Raw genomic sequence first — 23,656 nt, forward strand, 5'->3', positions numbered from 1 at the left:
ATCTAAACTACTCATGTGTAAAGTAATATTAAGGAAGAACAGAAAACCGTTACCAGCCGTCACATGGATGATAAGAATGACCGTCTTCCCCTCCATTCTCGGCCTTAGCATTTCTTTTTAAAAGAAAACAACTTTTCCATTTGCCTCGTGATATTCTGACTCTCTTAGGAGAGAAGTTGTTTCTGAGAAACAACTTAGTCGCCTTTATTATTGCTTGAGGCAATAATTACAGACACTTACAGAAATAAAGCCTTACAATATAACACTCTAGGTGTAATGAATCTATATAACATAATGGGTTTCACTTTCCAAACTAAATTACTGGGCAAAATGAAGAGGTGAACTAATGTATCCGAGTACAGTTGTGTAAAAGCTGCTCACGTTCTAACAGGAAACTGAAACCGGGCCTGTGGTACCAACCACGAATGTATGTTTCACTGTAAAACATGGCAGGTTTTCATAGGACGGAGGAAACACGGCTGTTTTCTTGCACACTCTGTTCACAGTGTAATTTCTGCCATTTGGTGAATGTGGGCAGTGTAACTTTCACGCCTTCCTTCATTTTGTGCTCTGTTCTTTGAGAGATATACGGTGGAGGCTACTCACATGCTTTAGAATAATGATTTTTGATTTAAGTTGTTAAAATATTAGGATTTGTAAAGATTCTCTGTGTTTTCTCAGCTTAGATTTTACATTCACGTGGCTTCTTTTCTCATTTCTTTCTTCTTCTTCCTTCCTCTTCTAGAGTCATCTAAGACTGCTCATGTCATTAAATCCATTGTTTTTGTTCTTTGACCACCTTCGATAATCACCTTCACCCTCAAACTGATGCAAGCTAACGTAACTCCAGAGGGAATTACCATGTGGGACCTAAGCTCTTTACCTTATGTGTTGCATTGTCTGCCCAAACGTGGATGCTATGTTTCTCACACACAAGCTAGGAGTTTATATAATTAACTTTCAAAGACTTTGTTGAGCGAACTACCCATTATAGAGGAAAAGGGGAGCTAAGTTGTAACTGCAGGGAATTAATGTAATGACAAAAATACTGGAGCTGAGAGGTGGCCCCGGAAAAGCCGCTTCTTATTTCAAACAGTAATGAAACTGAATTATAAAGCTCTGCTAATCTCTTCCACAAAAGACTGGAAGCTAAAGCTACAGGTGTGTCTGAGCCCTCTAACCACCATGCAAGCTCTACACTGTGATTTATTTTTCCAGTCATGTACTTGCACAAAGAATCCGACCTATTTGCTGCAAATGAAGCTTTCATCGAAGCGTCTTAATGTGTGGCCCCTGTAAAAATTGTAAAGAATGAAGGGCAACTTTCCTCAGATGTGAGACTTTAATTTCCTCCAGCTCACCTACAACAATAGGTTTAGTTAAACCACTTGTTGTTCCCACAGGGGTTGGTACAAGTTGTTTATCTGAATGCCTGTTAAATGGAAATGAAAAACAGTTTCATTTAAGCTAACAATCTCATTTTGACAATTTGGATGTTCCAGAGGTTTTCAAATAATCCTCGATTACTTGTAATGTTACTATTGATTTCTAATGTGTCAAACCTTGAATGTTAATCTGTATTTTTGTTCCCCTCCTCTGCAGCTCCCCCACTCAGCTCCTTTAGACTAGCCAGCAGCAATTAGCAAACATTAAAGTTGAACTGAGAATCTGCTGAGATCATCATGTGAACTTCTCAGTGAAAAGCTGGTAAAAAAAAAAAAGAATAAATAAAAAATGTTGTTAAATAATTGATAGAGGATTGATGCAGTGATTATGTTCTTGAGGTGGGAGTTTCTTAAAGGGACAGAGGCCCAATTTCAAGATCTTAAATTGAAAAGTAAAATTTAAGTCATACAGTATTTTTATAGCAACTGATTGTATTATAAAATGGCAATATGTGCCTGAAATATCCATAACACTGACCCTTTAGTCTGTGACAATTACATTACATAGCTTCCACTGTAATGTGGATTCTGATTGGTTAATTAGTCCCTCATGATTGCTCCTCCCCAGAGGCATCGCTTTGCAGCTGGAGCCGCAGACCGAACCTCCACTGCTGTCACACAGCTTTGTATCCTGGTGTTGGTGCTTTGAAGAAAGACGTGTAACACGGACCTAAACCTGAGGAAATTAAATACATTTTGTGGAGTAGCAAGTCCTGAGTATTATATGGATGTCACAACTTTAGATTGTATTTAGGGCTCTACTATAACTGGTATTTTCATTTCCCCTGATGCTACTATCCCCACTGCTTTTCTTTCTATATTTCAGGATCAATACACTTCTTGAAAATTACGTTTAGGGACATTTACCAAGAAGAAATAATCCAAAATGTGCCATGCCATCAGTTTTAATTTTAATTAACATTTTTGAACATTTAGTTTCCAACATCAGAACAGGCAGAAATTTGCCACAGTCCTGCAGAAGATTAAGTACCTAATGTTTACACTGAATCATTGCAGCAGTATCTGAATGCTACACAATTTGTATAAATGCTCTGACTTGTGAAGTGATTTAAAACTGGGAAGAAAACATCCAAAGTCCCGGTGCCTGTAGAGACCAGCACTTCCTAACCAGAAACATCCTGGATTCATCAAACGCAGACGCTCCCGTTCTGTTCTGGTTACTCTCCAACCAAAAGCAGGCGGATCAAAGCTCGTTTCATCCCTCTTTTTACTTCCTAATCTTACATGAAGGTAGGCTTTAAAGTCTGAATTAGACTGCAAAATCTCTTTCTTTAGGATTCTGAAATATCGCAAAAATCTTGTTAAGTTATTGCTTTTGATCAAATAATATTTTGAGCTTTTAATTCCAAGTCAAAGAAAATTCCCATTTTCCCGTCAGCAGTAGTTTGTAGGTTAACTGGTGTTTGGCTTTGCGATACATTATTCTTCTTTGTAAGTCAATCATTGGGGAATAAGATGTGTGTGTGTGTGTGTGTGTGTGTGTGTGTGTGTGCATTATTAAACATAATTCAAGTTGATTCTGAAACTGCACCAATAAAAACAAATATTTATTTTTCAACATGTTTGTGAAATGTTCAGTAAGTGAAGCAGAGACTTAGATTTAGAAAACTATTTTATATCGCCTTGTTTATTTTTGTAAAGTGACAGCGTGTTTCATAAATTACTGCAAAATAAACTGAACTGAAAATGAATTATTTACTTAAATGGAAATACAAATAATGTCAACTGGGTCTTTATGACAGTGTGTTAGTCACAATATATTTTATTTTGTTAAGTTTTATACAACACGGTTTTACCGTTCAAAACGTTTTTCATCCCAGAATTATTTATTTACCAGTTATGTTCAGGAGAAAATTACATTTTCTACAAAGGAGCAGGTTGGTTTGGTTAACTTTCTCCTTTAATGAATAAAATCATCTTTTAACAACTTAATTTAGTATTTAATCTGGTTGTCTTTGAAGTTTCGCTTTTAAAAATGTAAAATATTTAAGTGGGAGAAAAATAATCAAAAACAGCAGGAATTCCAGAAGGGGTAAATTGTATCTTTTAGGATTGTACATATAAATATGTAATATCTTCCAGTTAATTAAATATATAATCTCGTATAAATACACATTTAATATTTGAATCAATTCAGTGTGTATACTTTAAAAGGGAAATATGCCGGTAAGAGTAAAATCTTTTCAGAGCTTTTTCACCGCTTGATAGTATTGGACTCCGATTATTTCGCCTAGCAACAAGTGATTGAACTGTTCACTCAAACTGCTTCACTCCACACAGCGATGCACCATGACATTTGAGAAGCAGCCTTTTGTACGCAACATATATTTTAACCCGTATATGAATCTACGTGGGGAGTGAGCCGCACACTGCATGATTCTCTAAATTTGGTTCAAGGCAACAGCTGTCAAGGGGGTAAGATCACAACTGTCAGAGGCTGTGAAAAAGAAGTGGAAAGGCAGAGAGGAGCACACACCAACCTGCAGATGCTGCTCACATTATTGAGTATGGAGGAGCCCCTCAGCATGTTTATACTCATTCAGGGAGACAGCTGTGGGCATCTCCAGCCTGCCTATGCATGTGTTTCTCCGAGGCTCTCGGAGCCAGCCCCATTCATCATCCTCCAACAGCCCTGCTCTAATTGGGCCGCATCCCCACCTGCTGTCACTCACCGCCTCCTCCACATTGTGCCGGAAGAGATACAGATGTACCTGGTCCGACACAGCCCTGTCGCAGCACACCTGTCCCTGCATTCGGATCTCATATGTGGGCAGCTGAACCCGGCAGCTTCGCCGCGCAGACTCGAGGTGCGGCTCTTTGCTTCTCGCCCGCTACACACCTGCCTTCGCTTTTCTCCCTCAGCGGTGCAGAAGCCCGGTAATGATGTGGCCTATCATTTAAAGTGGAGACAGGGTAACAACCCTTCAGGGCTGGAGCCAACATCAGGGGTAACTCTGACCTACAGTTTGGCAAGGACATTAAATATTTCTCCTTCATTGGGTGGAATGTATTTTAAAGTTTGGCAAGAACAAGTTTCATAATAGCTCCTGTCTTGTTTGAGTGGAGCCTGCCTTTTCAGATAAGAAATGCAGATACCCTCTTGCTACCAAGAACAGCCAGAGGACATCTAATGAGCCTTTGAGATTTCCTTGCTAAACCTACCATAAAATGTCCCAGTGCATGGAGACCTAGCTTCAATTTGTTTAAAAAGAAATTCCCCAGTTTCAGATTCAGCCATAATAGACAAGACCGCGACGAAAAGTCTCGTTTGCTCAATTTGATTTTATTAATAAATAAATAAAGGATTACCACTTGTTTGCAACGGTAGATTGGACTGAGATTTGAAACGGCTTGAATTCGTCTACTTGGGCTAACCAAGAGAGAGATTTGCATTTGTTCAGGGTGTTTCTTTCTTTATTCAGCGTTCTTTGCACTTAAACCCCCTGTCAAACATTTCAGACTTCTTTGTCCTTCCCCATTAGTTGCTGACAGAAGCAGAGAGGTTTAGTTTTATGTAAGAGCAACACAGATTGTCAGCGACACTGGCGAAACCAATTGCTTGGCCATCCTCATGCATCATTTAAAGATATATGTCCCAAGCCACGTCTGTCCACGTGTCCTTTGGTTTTACGCCCCGCAGTCGCTGGTGTCCAACTATTCTGAAAAATAAAATTACAACACTTTTCACACCAATCGCTGGTTTTACAAAGAATGTTAAAGCTGTGCTTTTAAAGAACAGTGTTAGAGCAAATAAATGGAAAACAGAAAAAAGTAATAATTCTTAATATCCTGGATGCCATAAATCTTCAGAGTATCAATCTTCACGCAGTCATTTAGTTTTCTGTTTGACCGGACTTTTAATTTTTTTGTCTCTTCAGAATATTGCGGTTATTTGAATTAATCTGTTAGTTATTCTTTGCATTCATTTATAAATCAAATCATTATTTTACTCCAGTGCAAAATAAACTATGAATTTAGAAAGATTTACAAAAAGTAATTAACTGTAAATGCTGAAGTTAAAAAAGCTTTTGGTCTTTGATGAACCTCAGCTGCTCGTCTTGGACAAATTCAGTTCAAGGTTCTCCATCAAATCTATCATTGTAGAGCCAGCTGAGGTCAACCTAACTCACATGGTCCTGTAATAAACTGCACAGATCCTATCTGACATTTTGGATAAAGACAACAACCCGGTTCTGACAAGGCTGTACAGAGTCCCAGGTGAGAGTAAGTCAGTAATAAAATCTTTCCTTATCAACTCTCCCTGACTGGAGAAGAATCTTGTTTATGTGGAAATCAGCACATTCACCCAAAGCTGGCTAAAGACCTGACCCTATTCCTTAAAGCGGACCCATTATGCAAAATCCACATTTTGCACGTTTTTTTTTTTTTTTTTTACCTGGGTTTCCAAATGGTGCTTAAAAAACAAAAAACAAATAAAAAAGAAACACCCTGCCGTTTTATGGCAACATCTCGATTGTTAAGTCACAATCAAAGGGCACTGTGCCGTTACCTAGCAACCCAAACTGAGCCCAGCATGTTTGGTCAGCAGGTTTTACCGCTGTACAATGGCTGCTGGAAAAGACAATAGTTTTGATTTTGACTTGCTATTCCGAACAGTGCTAGAATTGCACATTTACTGTAGCCATTTTCCAGCAGCAACTTGTTTAGATTTAAAGTGACAAGAGGCCCTAAAACAGCTCATTCTGGATGAAGCTCAAAATAGAAGAGAACAAACTAAAATATCATCATCTAAAAACAACTTTGGGCAAAAATTTAATAAACATGTTTTGTAACTTCCTCACTCATTCAAGGGAGTATAATAGGTCAGCTTTAGGCAAGAGAAGAAAAAAATGTATCAAAAGATCCAACTGTATGTTACCCACTTATTTTGAGCTGGGAACTTTCCACTCATTCAGAGTGATAGTTTATGAGCTTTTCATTCAGATTTTTTATTTTTTTTCGGTAGCAGGGAGAGGACAGATGGGAAAGAAAACAAGAAAAGTTATGTTTTCTGTCTTTTTTTTTCTGTAATCAATGTTCTATTCTTGGTGGATGAAGAAAAGCATAAAAAATAAAATAGCTAGTGTAGCAGCACAACAGCAAATGAGACAAGAGCAAACTGCTTCATAGATTTTTGAGTCTTTAGTTTCAAAGTGGAAAGACTAACGAGGTACAACAGGGACTTGACAGTCTTACCCTGACAGCTGAATATGTGCAAAGAAAGAATGCTTTAGAGTCACCATCAACTATCAATCTTCTCCAAATAAAAAGTCCCTCACAGCCGCACACTGTCTGTCTCTCTGCAGCAGTCAGTATGTGACAGGACTAGTTCACCACGGATGGGTTGCTGATCCACTGTAAAGTAAAAAGGACAAGAACTTAATTTAAAATCTACCCAAGAATTAATTACTCTGGCATTAAAGCTAAAATTAGAAGCTATGTTAGCTGGTCTCAGTCGAGCCTAATGAGGACTCTTCCAGCTACTCACTGATGAAACAATGTCGACTGGGCTCTGCAGCTACAAGGAAAACACAGAATGAAAATAACAATGGATGAAAATCTGATTTTGGAAACAACAGGTTCTTGAGGCCGGTATGCAAGACCCCATTAGAAACTTCAGGATGTAGAAATGACTATCAGCTCTGCAGCAACTAAAGCCAAGCTAAAGGTTCCAGTGATTGAAGTATTCAGAGTATTGCACTGAGAGCAGATTATAACCATCCCATGAAAGGGCATCGGTTGTTAAAGAAGTACTTGACTAGAGGAATCTCAGGAAAAGACCAGGCTACTAAACCAAAGGGGAGGAGGTTGAAAGAATGAAATTATCTTGAAAAGAGTCATAGGGGACAAATTAACCTTCTGTTGAGAGCCACATAGAAACTTCTCCCCACTTCTAAAATTTAATTAAATGTTTTAAAAAAGTGCCCACTCTCTTCAACTTCATAATTTCTACAATATCGGGGACTAATTCAGGCTATATCGATGCCCTACATCATAAGCCACCCAGTTCTTTATCTGCCATAGGATACCTTTATGAAGGTCATGGAGCAAATGCCCAGCCGCCATTAATCAGGCCTTCGCAGGCTGTCAGCGGCGCATGGTTTGAAGCTAATAGACATCAATCAGACACTCAAGCTTTCCAGCTAAGATTGCTGTGACTTATCCCAGAGTAGAAATGGTTCTCTGGTTCCATCTTGATGCAGCTTACATCATAAAGCTTACTTTGCCCGAGGAGGATTCAGCAGAGGAGACGAGTCGATGTAAAAGCCTGGTGCAGACAGGAACACCAAGGTCTGCTTTCTATTTTTAGTTGCAGAAGTTTCACAGGTTAAGCACCAACTAAACTGCTTGAGGACATGGGGACAGACGTTGCGGTTTTTATCCAGTAGTGGTGAGCCATTAAGATGGTTGCTATGGTTTGAGAACAGAGACAATATGACATGACAGACTTAGGAGAGTCAAACGCAGAGTGGTTCAGAAGATGCTGATGAGGTACGGGGAGAAAATTGTGACAAACCTTATGACAACATGACATCTTCAATCACATTTCCATTGTGAACAAAATTAATTTTTTGTACCTTGCATATTGAGTTCATAATTTTACTTCTAATAAAACCAAAATAAGACCACAGCTTTTGTACAATGTCACCGTCCCATAACTATCCAAACACTGATCATTTGTTTGACTGCCTTCACCCTTTGATTGCACCATGTCATCATCCCAATAAGCTCCCACAGTGTCACATTTGTTACTTTTCTCCAAGATCTTACAGAGATGATGGATAAGAAAGCAGCTGCCCAACGTCTTATCAATTTAATCCACATGAATCCTGGCATTGTCATCTTCGACTGTATCAATGTCATGAGGGAAGAAGATATTCAGCGATTGAATAACCTGATCATTTAGGACATTCAGGTAGTCACCTGACCTCATTCTTTAGGCTCATATGTTTTAAATACAGACTTCACCAACTAGGACAGTGGGTGCATCACTTCCTCTCCCATCCTACTCATCCTGATGCGGCCATCAATCTGGACTCATGAGTTTCTGCCATTGCTCTAAAGTCCTATCTTTCTGCTTCTTTGCAAACTGAAGTCTTTTTTCACATTGTATGTGTAGAAATGCCCTCATTGCTAAACATGTCAATGTATTCTGCTGCGTTTTTATTTCTGATTTTATTTTACAAAAACAAAAGCTCACCTAAAGCCATCTCCGATCATGATTGTTCTAGATTTTATCAGACTACATTTCTGTTCCAAACTTTTCTTCCAGTTTTTACTAATCCAATGGACATTTCTTAACTCAAACTTTTTGCAGTTTTCCTTTGCATGATACATGCCTGCAGCTTGACCCTTCTGGGAAAGATTTACATTTTTAAATAACTATTTCATGTGTCCTTAAGAAATTATAACCTACTTACTGCAGCAATTACAGAATCTTGTTGCCAGGTGAAACAATCATTCATGCAGTAATTATCCACTGGAAGACTCTTACCTGTCTGCTTTGTTAAATTCAAGTGGTGACTCTCTCTCTCCCTTTTTTTGTTTTGCTTGGTGCTTAACTTTAGAGAAAATGCCACCACCCACAGAGACGCAGAGGGAAGCAGGTCAGGCGTAAGACAAACCTTAATCTGAGGCAGAATTGGTGTTAAAACTGCTTTTGGTGTTGAAGTTACTGCAAACAGTAACTTTATTAAGAAATAAATGTAATTCATTAAATAAATTTAATTCATTACAAATATATTTCCCTCTGTTAAATATTAATATATATAAAGAGAATCAAATGATGCATTGAAGGCAGTTTAAAAGCGATCATTAGACTTTAAAAGAAGAAAGGCCCAAATACCTTCCAAGCATTTAATTACACAAAGACTTTTAATGTGACCATATGGTTCTGCCACACCCTGTCTTCTAACTTTCCAGACAGTGAAGTTTGAAATGTCAATTTTTATGTTTTAGGCTACATAAACATAAAAACTTGGCTGCTTCCTGGAGACAACATTACAGATTAAGTGATCTAACCATAATGAGGCATCAGCTGCACAGACAAAACACAGGATGTTGACTTTGATGTTAAAAACACAGAGCAGTCGTTTCAAGTTGCTTTGATGCAGAGTGCTCTGTCGGTAGTGAGTGTTTGCTGAGTCATGTAGTAAACTGAGAGTCTCCGCATCTGTGAACTGCACCACATTTGTTATCCTTGCTTTCCCCGTGTGTAAACTGTCAGCTTGTGTGGCATATGTTAACTGAGCGTAAATGTCAGTAAAGACTGCAAGGACTCTTCACAGATTGATGAGGTCACTGTAGAAACACACTGTTAGGGAAGCAAAGTTTTCTGATTTTAGCAATCACATAAATCAGCCAGTGATGAACAGCAGCAGGTATTACTGGATGACATAAAAAAATCATCATGTTTGTGTCACGCTGCTTGTGTTTCCATGTCTCACGTCAAAACACCTCAGAATATTTCATATTTTGTCTTGTTCCAGACATAAACTTACACATATTTTGGTGGCGAGTTCAATTAATCAATAAATAGTATTGTAGACAAATGAAAAAAATTGTTTTCCTCTGATTCCCGTAATAAAATTCACTTATAAAAATCAGGAAAATAAAAAAATCAGAGATGAGGACTAGAGTCACACTTTGACAGCAAAAACAAAGATTTTAAGGGGTGAAATCATGTATTTTACAGGCTCATAGTGTCATTTAGCACAATTGTTACGACTGGCTCATTGTCAACAAAACGGGAGACCATGCAGGGGTTAAAGTGCATAAAGAGGAACATTTATTAACAAAAACAACAATGGATTGTGGATGTTAGTATCAGTGATGTAGTACAAATGCTTGGATGTGTTATATGAGTGCATATGGAAGTGCTGAAGTACAAAAACAAACACAAATATGCAAAAAGAGAAGAGCTGAGGCCTGGCAACCAAACAGCACAAGTGTCAGAGTGGACCCCGAATCCATGGATTATAACGACAGACAAGTGACAATTAATGCACAATAAAAACTCCAAAAGCGACCACCTGCAGTGTGTCCCCTCTAACTGTCTTGGTGAGACGTGGCGATGGGTTTAGAAACCCGCCAACCCCTCAAAACCACAGAATGTTCCCGAGCCGATGAAGATAAACAACACGCTGAAACCCCTGTTGGGAAACAGAGCTAAAACCTGCAAGGGGACACCTGCCCAAACACGTTTTATTAGTGCATATTAAAACCTTGACACTATGTTGCTAAAATCAAAGCTAAAATAGTTAAAAAGCATACTGCTCCAATGACAAAAATGCACTGCACATAATCCAAACCACCTACATATCCACCAAGACCGCACCAGTACAAATAAGGACAATTACGTCACGGGGCTCCCCATCACCAATTAAACACATGGAAAAAAGCATCCCAGAGACGATCAATAAGCAAGAAATCCAATGCTAAACAAGCGCTCAAACAACAACGTAATTCAGTCAAAACGGTAAGGAAAGCCAACTTACCAAACAAAACTCACAGAACCATTGGAACGAACCCCCAATTGTTACTGGCTCAAAGTCCTAACAAAACGGTAGACCATGCAGTGGTTAAAGTATATGAAGAGGAATATTTATTAACAAAAACAACAATGGATTGTGGATGTCAGTATCAGTGGAGTGATACAAATGCTTGGACGTGTTATATGAGTGCATATGGAAGTGTTGAAGTGCAAAAACAGACAAACGCAAATGTGCAAAAGAAGGGGAGCTGAGGCCCGGCAACAAAACACCACAAGTGTCAGGGTGGACGCCGAAGGCGACCCAGAAGGTGGAGACAGCCAGGCTTAAATACTTTGCGCTCCAAATCAACGGACCAACAACACCTGCAAAGGGTAAATTGGAGCACAAGGGCAAACACCTGCAACCCAGCCCTCAAGCAGCTCTGTGTATAGCGTGTAGAGCTCTGGAGGAGACCAAGCAGGAGCAGCAGGCCAGCTGCACCTGGTTTGGCAAGAAGAAACAGTACAAAGATAAATATCTGGCCAAGCACAATGCAGTGTTTGATCAACTAGATCTGGTGACATACGAGGAGGTCGTCAAGCTGCCGTCGTTCAAGAGGAAAACGTTTGTCTTGCTTGGTGCTCATGGAAGCGGAAGGCGGCTCATCAAGAACACACTCATTGCCAAACACCCAGACCGCTTTGCCTTTCCAACTCCTCCATTTGTTACGACCCGGTTCGTTGAGCCGTAACAAAAACCAGGGAGATACGGACTTTAACAATGATTACACTCTTTATTGAGCACAAAACATAAAAGAAATCTAAGACACATAAGTAGGCAGCCCATGTGGATAATAGAGTCACCCAACAGCAGATGGTCCAAACAGGGGAATCCTGTAAAAGAAACATAAAGCAAAGGTCAAACAAAGTCAGGGTGGGGAAACAAGACAGACGAGAGCCAGGTGGAGAAGTCAGCTCACCGCTCCACCAAACCCAACTGGCAAATAGGAACACGGCTTTTTATAGCCAGGAAACCCAAGCCGATGCTAAGTGACGCTACTTCCGGCATGCCTTGAAAAATAAAGAATAATTAATGTAAAAGAACGAATCCCTCCATGCAAAGTGGAGGAGGCGTCACACCTCCCACCCACAAAACACGACTTCTCCCATTGGACTCCCGAGCCAAAAAATAAAAAATTCCCCACTTCACTTAATGAAAATATGTGCAATACTGACCAGAAACTGCAGGCGATTCAATTTCAGTCTGGTTAACTCGGCATCATCTCTTCATGTCAGGTCCCCATCTTAAGGAAATGGACACCTGAGAAGAGTTTAAAATAAGGACAGGACCTGCTTGAAAGAATTAAAGCAACACTCCAGAAATGCTTTTGTTGAAAGAATTACATGTAAAGTAAAAATAAAGTGGATTTTACATAACACACCCGTTTGGTTTAGATTCGTCCTCTAAAGACTCGACTCTTGCCTCAAACTCGACTCTCATTGAAAAGTTTTAACTAAGTCTTAAGCAATTTGAATAAATAATTAGTGTTTCTGTAGTCTTTGGGAAGCAACCTGTTGCCACGGTAACATTACACACAATATATGAACTCTTTAATGTTTCTCCACAGAATCAGCAGCAAAAGACGTGAAGGTTGACGTGTTTTTAATGCGACAGTCAGGCAGGCGTTTACAGTGAGGAGGACCACAGCGCCTGTTAAAGTCGAACATTTTATTTATCAGTTTTGGATGTTTTTGCAAACTTTGACTGATTAATGGTTCATAATGGCTGGAGCATCGTGGTGATGACCTGATGGATGGTTTTCAGGCTGAGCTTCTTTAAGGCTTTCAAATAAAATAAAAATCTTACCTCCAACCTCTTAATCCCAACTAGCACCACTGCAAAGACGCATTCGGTTTTTCAAAGTAAAAGCCCTCCCTATTTGATTGATTAAGAATGCTAACTTTTATCCCATTTCTACTGGTGTTTTAAAAACATAAAATGCATATTTACATTTCTTGCTGAGCAAATATTATACCTCAATTTTTTACTAGTTGATGTTTTAAATAGACTTGGAGATAATGATTTTAGATTCATATGTGGCAGTTCTGTGTTGGCAGCAGAGATGTTCACAAGCTGGTTTTCCAAATTAATGGTCGAGTTTCTAGCCTTCGACCACAAAAATAAAAAATGTTCTCATTAAATCTCCAACACCTGTACACAGTTTGCCCTGAGGCAAAATTCACTCATGAACATTTGATAGTTATCCGTCAATCTTGATAATTACCAACAGTTATCATTTAATAATTTAGCATCTAATTCATGAGCTAAAAATCTGCCAACGGATGTTTCATGTTGCCAGAATTGTTCAGGCATAGTATTTACCACGTTAGGAAAATAAAAAGGCATAAAAGTTCAGGTCAAAATTTGAGGAATAAAGGCTTGAAATATTTTATTCTAGTGATATTAATCTATATGCTGTAAAAGTTTTACTTTCTAAAATGATTTTAAAAAAGTGAAGCTTTTCCTCTTTTTGGGTTTTATGTTAACCTGTTCCAGGTTTCCCCCAGAAAACCCGCTAAGCCACATGGCTGGGCGCCGGACGGTCATTCATCCAGCGGCTGGTCGTGTTTTTGAGTTAATAAATGTTTCAAACTGACAGGAAATTTGAAAATATTACTTGATTATGTGTTATTGAAAGACTGGAAGCTTCACACCTGAAAACCAACTATAAAGTCTTAAAAATCCAAACATTTTATAAAGTTGAAAAACTCTGATATAAACAGATTTAAAATGTTCCATGGAAGCTGCAGGAATTAAGTTTTGAAAGCACAACATTTACCCATTTGAACTATTTCTCTTTCCTTTTCAAATGTGTTTTCTCCAACGTCAAGTTTTGCTTTTTCAAACTCCCCAAACCGGCAGCATCATTTTAAACCAAGCCCGTCCCATTACAGCAGTTTTCATGATTTGGAAATCTGTAATCCAATAATAGCAGGTTTGGCTCTTTGATAATTTTTGCATCTTTGACTTTTTGTCTGAACCCCAAAGCGCTCCTAATTATACGGTGCCACACACATGCTTGCTGTGTGCACTGGGAGAAAAGATTACAGGGAATATAACACATCATGAAACTAATTCATGTTTTTATCTCCCAAGTTGGTTTATTATTATTGCTGGTTGATGCATCCATATTGGAAAATATTGCAAGGCACAGTAGCAGAACCTCAAGTAGGCTTTGCATTAATTGCAATGTACTTTGCCATTATTCGGCTTTGCAGAGGGTGGCATTTAATTACGTATATAAATATCAAGTCATAAAGTGAGCAGACTGCATGTTTAGCTCCTTAGATGCCACACCGAACCAAGTATTCATGTTTTTAGATGGATCAAATGCTGCAAGGTTGTTGGGTTGTTGTTTTTTTTGGCTTATTTACATTAATTAGCATTTCATTAAGGCTTTCAGTCACTCTGCTGGGAAGTGTAAGAAAGAAGTATTTTTTAACTGCAGATACAGTTTATGCATCTTGAGTTTCAACACAGAATACCAACATATTAGCCTGGCGTATGAATTTACATGCAGAAAAGAAAAAGTCCAAAAACTACAAGCGAGACGGTGTGGAGATAATCCCAAGATGATGCATTCCCATCATCTGCTTTCTCCCCACCCTGAGCACACAAACAGAAGCTAACAGGAAAGAAAAACAGCTGTGCTACCCACCCCCTGCCTACATCACATTCAGAAAGACAGAGCAATATCGCAAATTTAAATAATCAAAATGAAAACTGCATTACATGACAACAAAACATATGAGAAAGTAATCCAAAATACCAACACCACACATGGTGCAGATTTATTGGCAGCTGTTTGATATCATGGAGGAATGAAGAGTGTGTAAACATTATTGTGGGGAACTGAATCAGGCCTGATCAAACCACATGCTGCTACCTTCAGGTTTCCTGTTAATTTCTTCCAAATTAAATCGTTTTTCAGGTATTTCTTGTTGAGGTATTTTTTATTGTTCTGTAATTTATTCATGAGTGATCTTTACAATGAGCGTATCTAATCAATTCCCCTCTCCTTTCAGATCTCCTGGCTTTAGAAATACATATTTCCCCATGTCAGTGGAGACTTATTATTCCATGCAGAAGTGAACAGAGGTCACTCATCACTGGAAATTGGACCCTAGAAGAAACTCTTGTGTTTTAAGAGCGGCTCACTCTGGAGGTTAGTGTTGAATGTGCAAAGATATGCTAATGAGGACATGCTTTGATTGGGCCACCCACGTCAGTGACTCCGGCTGACAAAGGTGCACAAGACTGCATCCGCCAGCCTCATTAAAGCCCTGTCCAATTATAGAATAGTAATTGATCGTCTGCTTTGTGTGTTTCTGCCCTCTCTCCTTGTCTCCAAAGTATGCTTGAGGTCAATTTGAAATGCATCAAAGCTATAACATGGTTAAATCCTCTTAGACAGTTGTTGGCCTTCCTTGGCTTTTTGGTAAGCTTGTGCAACCACCTGCTTGCAAAGTGTTGTCCCCTTTTTTCTGCTGTTTCCGTCCCCTCCCTCACATCATCAGCTGGAATCGTGACCCAATGCGACTTCTGAGGGGAAAACTTTTAGGCTGCATCTAAAAAATCTCTTAACTCTAGAAATACGCACCAACATTTAAATGATGTCTAAACATGATGTCAAACCTTTTTAACTTTTACCTTGAACTGCCATTCAGCTTGTTAGCATTAGCCCAAGTTAAGCTTATAAGATTCAACTTTCAAATGTCTCCCTGGATATTTTTGCTTATTTTAATTGTACGCAGTTCCTTAGATGTCCTGTGAGTAAATATATTTGCCCATTTATCCATAACAACTGGGACTTTCAATATCTAGCAAGTTATTTTCACAATAAACGTCTATTGAAAGAGTTCCCCTCAGATTAATGTCACTTCCTGCTACAGTGGGGGTGACATTACCGTAATAACACAATGTTGGCTTCCCTTTCAGAAAGCGTTGGAAGTTTTCAGATAGCGCAACGTGTGGCAGAATTACGGTACTGCAAATTTGGCTGGATCATCGCCGCTACGTTCGGTCTGGAAGGGTTAATGATATTACATTCTTTGTTTCCCTACTGTTGTATTTCATTAATTACATGTACCTTTCACAGGTTTTAGGTATTTGGTTTACATTCTGCTTCCGTCATGTTTGGTTTGTGGTAGTTTTGTGTGTTTCCTGATCTACTCAGTGTCTCAGCTATAAGACATTGCTAAAAATGTCTTGGTCAATGGCTTGTAACTCATTTTAAAAAATCTAGTGACTAAAGGAGCAGAAAACACTGACAGTTTTGTTTCAGGTGTGTTAGAGAAGGGATGCATCTAAACGTTGCATCCATCAGGATTGAACATGGACTTTTCTGCTCTAGAGCTTCAGTAGACAGAGATGCACCTGTGCTGTGGAGAGCTGCCATCAGAAACTCAGTTATTACTGATTATCTCTGTATAGTTTTCATACTGCTTTCCTGAAGTAAATGTAAATATATACAAGAGATCTGTAGTAAAAAAATAAATAATAAAAAAAGCTAAAGAGTGAATTAACGTAGTATAGTAGTGCTCTGATTGTATATTTGTGAAAGTGACTTGAAGTCTGTCAAACATGCTGAAATCACGCTTTGAACAAATATTTCCCACCTCCACCACTCTGCCGTTTCAAACTGGGAGAAATGATTTGTTGTTTTCTCTTAGAGGAGATGAGACAAGGTGGCATGGGATCCTGAACTCTCCGGCACAAACAGACAGGAATAAACAACGAAGCGGGCTTGTCATAGCCCCCGACAACATCAGGATGTCGAAGCAGTGCTGGCACAAACGCAGCAGCACCTTCAGATCTCCATATTTAGCTACGTGTGGTGTGTGACGGCAGGGGAGGCGGCAGCCTTAACAGAATCGCAGAGGGCTCTCACAGTGACAGGGGGACTTAAGTTCACCTGATTCTTGAGTCAATCAGCAGCAGAAGTCTAATTTACCTCTCAATTAGATTTCTCCTGCTGCATTTCCTCAGTCCTTCAAGATCTGTTATGCCAACCAAGATGGCTCTGCTGCCGTCCCATTATGAATAGAGACATTGCCTTGTGTGGTCTCATTATTAAATAAGTAAGAGGATGGAGGAGGCAGACGGGTGTTTTTAAGCCCTGGTGGAGCAGACGCCAGGGCCATTAGAGCCAGAGCATTAACAAAGGCAAGAAACAACACAGACCATGCAGAAGGGGGGTTGACTGGCAGAGGAGGAGAGGAAATCAGCTGCTTGGACCAAAGAGAAGGCAGATCATTACTGAAATATCGTCACCTTGTTATTACAGCCATTTCATGGAGCCATGGATGTGAAAATAGCTCAAAGACACGAGAATGAATCGTGAAGTCACTTTATTCTGTTTGTTGCTTACCTGGCTTTTTATTGCGTTTGATATTATTATTATACTGAACAAGAGAGAGGGGAACAGGTTCTGAAAGTGTCTTGGTAAATACATTTCAAATGCTGCTACTGAAATTAAATCAAGCCCAGATATTGGTAACAACTCAAATAATTCACAGCTCAAAATAAATTGGTTTACAAATTACACAGGGACTAAATATTATACAAATATGCAGGAATTTAATAAAACCCTGAACTAAAAAGACCTATTTGGTCATTAAAAACTCCAAGACATCTAGTGGCATTCACAACCCAGAGGTGATTTTTACTAATTCTTCCAAAAACTATGTTCACAAAAAAAAACTGTGATTATCAGTTCTTCTACATCTTCAATTGGACTCACACAAAAGTTGCAGGACACGGGCACTCCAGAACTTGAATTCAAGACATGTTTAGATGTTTGTATCATTCTAAAAGTCTCACTTCTTTCAATAAAACTATTTGAAGGCATTCTTGGCTGTGCACTTGGAATCGTTACGCCATTATTTGTGCGTGTAAAGTTGGACCAAAATGCAAGCCTGAATCCAGAGGAAAATGATGAAATAAGGCTGCACAGCAGCCCAAAGTGACCCAATGTTGATTTTTTTTGCCGTGGCCGTTCATACTTCCAAATATACGGGGCCTGAACTTGATCTCCAGTGTGAACCGCAAATGACCCAAACATGTCCCGCATGCGCAGCAGAGGGCGCAATAACGTCACACATAGAGAGCGTGCTCAGTGTTTGCGGAAGTAAACCTGGATGCTACCGGTGGAGCCTAGCTAACGATTTTGAAGTTATCAGACCGGAGCCATCACATTAACTACTTCAGGCTGTTATTTTTCTTCCCGCTTGCGAGTATCAGAGTGCAGAATAGTGACGTTTGTCAAGTATCAGTGACGTTCAGGTGACAACATGAACGAGACCTGGACATTAGGTCACATTTGAATCAGATACGTATCGGTTACCCAAGTGGTCTGAGTCGCATTCAAAAAACTCCGACCTGTGTTGTTCAGACTGACATGTAAAGATCAAATACAAGTCACAATATGTCAAAAAGTATATCAGAATTGGGTCACTTCATGCTACAGTGTGAACGCAGTCCAAGTCCAATGACCAGAAACAGGGAGGAACCACACAGAGAGTAGACAGAGTCCAGGGAAGTTGGAAACACGAGGAAAACAGAAGGAACTAATGAGAAGAGAGTGAAGGAGAGGTGAGTAAATACTGGGACCAGGACTGATTACTAACAGGGTGCAGGTGTGAAGGTAGAGAAGAGAGAGAGAGAGAGAGTGGAGAAAAGTGGAGTAGCAGTGGAGATGAAGTCATCATAAATCTAACCGTTACAAGGAATAATTAAACTTAACAGCAGATCTGACCTAGATAAATAAACTATGAAAGACTAATCAAAAGTAAAGCTGGAAACTAAGGCTAATTATGAATAAACAAAAAAGCATGAAGGCAAAAACAAAAAAAGAAAACACCCTGAGATCCTCATACATTTTCTCGCTGTCAAAAATCCACCTTATTCTTCAGATTCTTCTGAAAAATGTCCCAGTGCATTTCTTTATTGTCATATATGAAGTCTACCAGTTCCAGTTGCAGAAAGACAGCCCCAGTAGGATTTCCCACCTCCTAACTTTACTGGTGGTGGATTGTTTTTGGAGTGATTTGAAACAACGTAGAGTTTGCAATGATACCCACAGTATCATCTCACAAGTATTCAGTATTGTACTGAGGTATTTTGCGGAAACACTTTTTTTTCCTTCACCAGTGGAGTCTTGTGCAGTGAATGTGCATTGTAACTGTATTCATTTCTTATTTTAACAGAAAAACTGTACCTGTTAACAAGCTAACTTATTCTCCATGCGATCGCTCAGTGAAACATCCATTTTAATTTTTTTAAATTCTGTCAGAAACCTTTGAACAAGCACCTGGTTGTGGATGCTTTGCAGGTGAAATTAAGTTCCCAAGTGGGTTATTGGTAACATTTATAAATTTAGATAAACATCTGGAGCCATTTTCATGAGTATGTTTTACAGAGTTAAGGTTTTGCAGATTGTTAGAGATCCCTGAACCTTTTATGTGTGAGATACTCTTCTGAAAGGACACGTTTTAATAGACTGACAGGGTTTAAACTGTTGATGTTAATTTGCAGAACTGCTTTCAAGATAATGTAACATTCCTGTTTTTTTTTTATTATGTTTTTTGCTTTTAGTCCATCATGTTTTTCCACTTAATTTCCAGGTCTTCTGGTTCTGGTTCTGCATCCCCAGAACCAAACATGGAGAAGCTGCATTCAGCTTCGATTTACCACAAATCTGGAACAAACTTCCAGAAAACTGCAGCCAAAACGCTGCGTGCCTTTAAATCTAAATAAAAAAACTCAGCTGTTTAAAGTTGCTTTTGAAACAATCACTGAAACATTAATCAATATTCTGTTTAATGATGGCAGAATGTAAAGTTTCAGTTGTTGACTTTGTTCTATGACTTTGTATTTTTGTGTTTTCACGATGCAAAGCACTTTGAATTGCCATGTTGCTGAAATAATTTTAACTTAAATAATTTCAAGTTTATTTGTACAGCATAAACTTGAAATTTGAAGTTTTTCTGTGAAAACAGAAATCAAAACATCATATGGTCGTGAAAACTAATAAGACATTGAATGTTGTCACGTGCCATCATTAAAATCATCAATACACATCAAATATGTTGGTCAATGTTGTGTTTATTGTGTTTATGTGTCATTTCATTTCACTAGAAACGATGTACTGACTACGTTCTGAGTTTTTTTTTCTTTTGCAGATGTGGTTACTTGGATTGCTGCCACCATAATGTACTTTAAGTCAAAAGCCTCATTAGAAATATTTATAGTGAGAAAAATGGTAATGTGTTTGGTACTTATTTCCTTCATTGTATCTGCTGAATCTGCTGCGGTGAAACAAAAGGAGTGATATACGGCACATAGAGAGGATCTTTGAGCTCGACAGCAACCCAGGCAATCCTCGGTGGCGCCCCGAATGCATTGAATGCTACACGGGTTGTCCCTTTATTGTACTCATTCATTACAGTGATGAAAGCTCTTTGTAATTATCAGTTCTGTTTAAGCACATCTCAGAGCTTTGTGTGGCACACTAATGGATGCCACCGGTGAAGCCAGTCATTCAGATTTGTGTCAACGAGTCATTAAGCCGCCTTTGAGGGAAGTCAGCAATCTGATTCATCATGACAATAATGAGATGAAGATGAACTCATCAATTTCAGTCTCCTAAGCACTGTGCATCGGGTATGGGTGGCAGCCACGGCCTATTCTTTTGTGTCTCTCTACTTACCACCTTCTTTCTATCCTCTTTTCAACTTATTCACCTCCTCTCTGTCTTTTGTGCCACCTTTCTTAAACTCTGATTTTATCATCTGTTCCGGTTCGTGACTCTGGTCCTCTTTATTCTTGGTTCTTTTCGGCCCTCTCATTAGCACAGCGGAGAAGGAGACAGGCTTGTGAGTCATAGTGGAAAGGAAGGGGCGTTGGGTAAGGAAGAAAATAAATGTGCACATTACTGACAAATATTCTCTGTCATGTTATCTTGAAGCAATTTTTTATTTTTATTGAACAAATATGCAACTTGTAACTGCTCTGTGTTTGCTCTGCATGAATGCAGGAACACTGCAAAGGTATGAGACTAAAGTAAATAGAGAGGTTTGACAAACCTAATTTGTTTTTCTGTGTTCATCTTCGTCCCGGGAGATTTTCTTCATTTAAAATGCAATAAACTGACTTAAAATGCTTTGTTTTGATATGAATTTTCTGTACGGTTAAATAGTTCCTTATTCTTCATTTTAAAGACTACCTTAATATGCAATTGTTCATTTAGCCTTTGAGAATATTATATCTACCTATGACCTGAAGCAGCTGCAGCAGTTTCCATTTCCTCAATCTGCAGTTCATCATGAAGGCGGCTGATCATAGCCGGCACTTAATGATTCATGAACAGAGAGACTAATGGAGTACTTTACACATTGTAATCGAATAAGGCCATTATGGGGAAACTAGCTGCTTACTGGGGACTTTGATCAACGAGAAACTCGCTACATGATCATGAGACGCATCAGATGTACCGACATCCGTCTCAAGGTTTCACATTTGCATCACTTTAATAAGCAGAAGAGCGTGCTCCTCGATGTGCCATGCCAGCAGGGAACGGCGGCGACGAGGACGCATCGGATGAGACTTTCAGCTCAAAAACCGCCATGTCTGATTCTCCAGAATAAATCTTAGGAAACCATAACTGTTGCAGCCGTTCGCCCTCGCTTATATTACAGCAACATTTCTTAACCTGCATCAGCTAATCACACAAAACTTTATATTTCTTACAGCCAGGAAGTAAGTAAGTGTGTCTATAATGATCAAAAGAGGAATAAGTCAAGTTTGCTCAAGTTTAACCGCCAACACACAGAACGGACTGTTTTTGTTTTATTATTTCTTGACTTTGCTACAAAAAAAAAAAAAAAAAGAAAAATCTGCAGCAGCAGATGTAATATTCCAGATGTGCAAAACAATCAGAATATATTTATTTTTTTCATATATTTAGCTTTTAATATTTATGTTGCATTTTAAGTTTTTCTATGTGATGTCTGAATGTTATTTTCTTCTTTTTAATGTATTATTGTTTCTAATTTAGGCCAGGAATTTCACCTATGTTTATTTTGATTAATCAGTTTAATAAATTTTAACATAAAAAATGTTAATTATTATTATTTCTTTTATGCAAAACTCTGAAGTCGCCATCTTTGTAGTCGCATGTTTCTGATACAACTGTAAAACTGCAAGCAGCAACGATGAACTGCAGGTGATTTCTTGGCCCACCAGGAGTTAAGTTTTGCTTCAGAAACAACCTGATGAGACTCTGGAAAAGATTGCTGTTGTGTTAAAGTTGTGATTCCCCATCAGCAAAGCAATTCATGCCTAAAATACCATCTCAATTTCAAACATGTTGGAGACGTCCAACTCTCACGTCAGCATCCACGGTTCATAGTCTAGAGTATTTTTTAAAAGTAGCTGCGTAAATGATCAAGAGTTGAATAACCTAACAGATTAAAAACAATCTTTGTGGTTGAGTTCATACATCTATTTAATAATTCAGCAGAAGAAAATGGTTTTGAATTGGAAATCTTGCTTATTTTGTTTTCAATTCAAATGCAATTTATTAATTACAGATCCTGCAATTAACTCAATTAATTTTTTTTAATTCCCAGCACCACTTTAATTCCTTGTTTTCCCATAAAACACTTTAACTTACCCAGTGAGTGAATGGAGCTGGATACATAAACACTTATCTGATGACTTTAAATTCTACCTGAGTGTAAAGGTGCGTGTGGGCGTGTGAGTTTGTTTGTAATACCTAGTGGGGACCATTTTCCTGGCATATACTACGTTGTGGGGACCCACATTAGGGTCAGGGGTCAGATTTAGGACTAAGGTGTGAATTGAGTTTTGGTTAGGGGACAGGATTAGGTATGTAATGGTTAGGGTTAGGATAAGGTTTAAGGCTGTAGAAATGAATGGAAATCAATGGAAAGTCTCCACAAAGAGAGACATGTGTGTGTGGGCGTGCGCAGCAGGCGTGTGTGTGTGTGTGTGTGTTTCTCTTTGTTTTGTATGTCTGAGTCGCTATATGAAAACCAGCTCTCTAACCAAGGTGTGTCCTGCCTCTCAAGCTCTGACTGCTCAGACAGGTTTTCAGGACCCACAATTCAGAACAAGGGGGAAAAAAGCAGATATGGAAAATAGATGTGAATAAATAAATAAAAAAAGAAAAGAAAATAAAGTGCTTTGAACTGAAATGATGGGAAATAATCCTATGTGTTTCTTGTCAAAGATAAGATCACAACAACTGTTGTTTTGTCACTTTGTCTGTATGCAAATATTTTGCTACGACCAGCAAGTAAAAGCATCGCAAGAACAGTTGAATCAGGCACAGAAATATCAAAGAAGTCCCCGACTCCAGGATAGTTTAATGCAAAATGTAATTTAAATGCTGGGATTTTCTTTCAACTTATTTCCATTTTAATGCACTATATTATTTTATGGCATATTTTATTGTTTATCCATGCGATATCTAAAAATAGAGTGATTAGCATTCTTAAATCTGCATAAAAAGTCAAAGGAAAAACTCAACTGTGGCCAAAGAATGATAAAATACTTTATTCATTTTTTGACTCATTTGCTACAGTTGCTGTAGTCACTATTCAAAACTTTGATTAAAAATTATTTCTAAGTTGT

General features: G+C 38.7%; 1 long non-coding RNA gene across 10 annotated transcripts in view; it reads right to left on the bottom strand.

Annotated features, from left to right (window-relative positions):
• Positions 1-11,712: 11,712 nt before the first annotated feature.
• The window catches only part of LOC122837155, a 52,593-nt gene continuing 40,649 nt past the window's right edge, over positions 11,713-23,656 (bottom strand). For 8 of the 10 annotated variants that reach the window (XR_006371705.1, XR_006371701.1, XR_006371708.1 and 5 more), the window contains 3 exons: positions 12,175-12,259; positions 11,919-12,009; positions 11,713-11,832 (listed from right to left, as the gene is read on the bottom strand). This is a non-coding gene — a long non-coding RNA (uncharacterized LOC122837155). Of the gene's footprint in view, positions 11,833-11,918; positions 12,010-12,174; positions 12,260-20,380; positions 20,872-23,656 lie in introns of those variants that run through there. The other 2 variants (XR_006371709.1, XR_006371710.1) reach the window with 2 other exon arrangements.

Source organism: Gambusia affinis, linkage group LG09 (assembly GCF_019740435.1).
Source record: "Gambusia affinis linkage group LG09, SWU_Gaff_1.0, whole genome shotgun sequence".
Classification (NCBI taxonomy): Eukaryota; Metazoa; Chordata; class Actinopteri; order Cyprinodontiformes; family Poeciliidae; genus Gambusia; species Gambusia affinis.